Below are 1423 nucleotides of genomic sequence, written 5' to 3'. Positions count from 1 at the left end.
GGCCAGAGGAGGGGCTGCAGCCCAGCTGCTAAATTCTTAGCCTTGGGCCAAGCTCCTCCCTGCTGGATTTGTGCAGGGCAGTGGAGGGATGGGGTTGCCACCTCCAGGACACGGGAGAGCAAAGACCAAATTGATAATTCACTAGGGTTCCTGTGTGCCAGGCAGGTGCTGTGCTGGGCACAGGACTTCATTTTACAGATAAGGGTGCTAAGGCTCAGGAGGGCAGGGAGCAGGGGGTAAAGCCAGAACAAGGCTCCAAAGGTCCCCCTCCTCCCCTGTAGCACTTCTCATCAAGGAATGCAAAGTCCTAACAAGCAGAACAGAGACTCTCCTGCCAGACTCTGCTTGACTCCACAACCTCCAGGCTGGGAAGGGTGGTGAGTGACACAGTCCTAGGAGTGGTGACTGCCCTATATCCACTGACATCTCCAGGAGCCACGCCTACCAAACCCTTCAGAGCACCACCACCATGACCAGACCCTTTAGCAATACCGCAAAGGCGGCCCTATCTTGCTGGGGGGTGGGGGTGGGGTTGCTGGGGTTTTCTCCCAGATGCATAAACACAACCACTTAATAGGTTGCTGCAGAATCTCAGGAGGCCTCAGGGGCAAGTTCACTGTCTGGAATTCTTGGGATCTGCCTTTTTGTTTTGCAGGCCTGGACATTTCCCGGCTGTCTTTTGGCACCTTTCCCATTTTCCAAGAGTCCTCAAGGACCCGAGATCACTTCTGTAAATATCTTCAGCTAAAGTGCCTTCTTACCCTCCCTTTGGCCTGTCTTGAATTAGGAGCCCCTTTGTTCTGTGCCCATTAGTGAGCAGACCTTTCTCCTTGCAGGGAAAAAATGCACCCCTGGAGTTAAGGATTTCTGCGCTGCTCTGACATCTGTCAGTGTTACAGAAACCTGCTATTAGAAATGCATCTCAAAATTGGGACAATATGTAGAAAAGATGATTCTGAGTAAGAGGGATGAGCACCCCTCTACTCTCAACTCTCCACACAGCCTGGAAGGTTTAAGCCCCATGGGACTCTGCCTGCTAAATCTGATTCAGGACATTTGCCCCACGGGTATTTACGTAGCTCACTATGACAGTTTTGATGCAGACTGTGTAATGGTCCATTATTCCACTTCCAAGAAACACAGTGGACAGCGTCCTTTCTGATTCACCCATGCAAGTTCCTTTCTGTCTGCATGGATTTCATATTTCTTGATTTTCGTGTATCTCAAAACTTTTGTAGTAACTCCCATATCATATAGAAAAATCAGGGAGATTGGTTAAACTATACACATCAAATCATGCAGCTGCTAAAAATTAAGGGAAAATGTGAGGTGACAAAAGTGGGTGTCCTGAACAGTGGTGGCCTTCAGATTTGGCCTTTTTCCTTTGTGCTCTTCTGTATTTTCCACAGGCAACATTTTTCTT

Source organism: Otolemur garnettii, unplaced genomic scaffold, assembly GCF_000181295.1.
Source record: "Otolemur garnettii isolate 467f Iridium unplaced genomic scaffold, OtoGar3 scaffold00021, whole genome shotgun sequence".
In the NCBI taxonomy this organism is placed as follows: Eukaryota; Metazoa; Chordata; class Mammalia; order Primates; family Galagidae; genus Otolemur; species Otolemur garnettii.
This window is presented reverse-complemented; position numbering follows the sequence as displayed.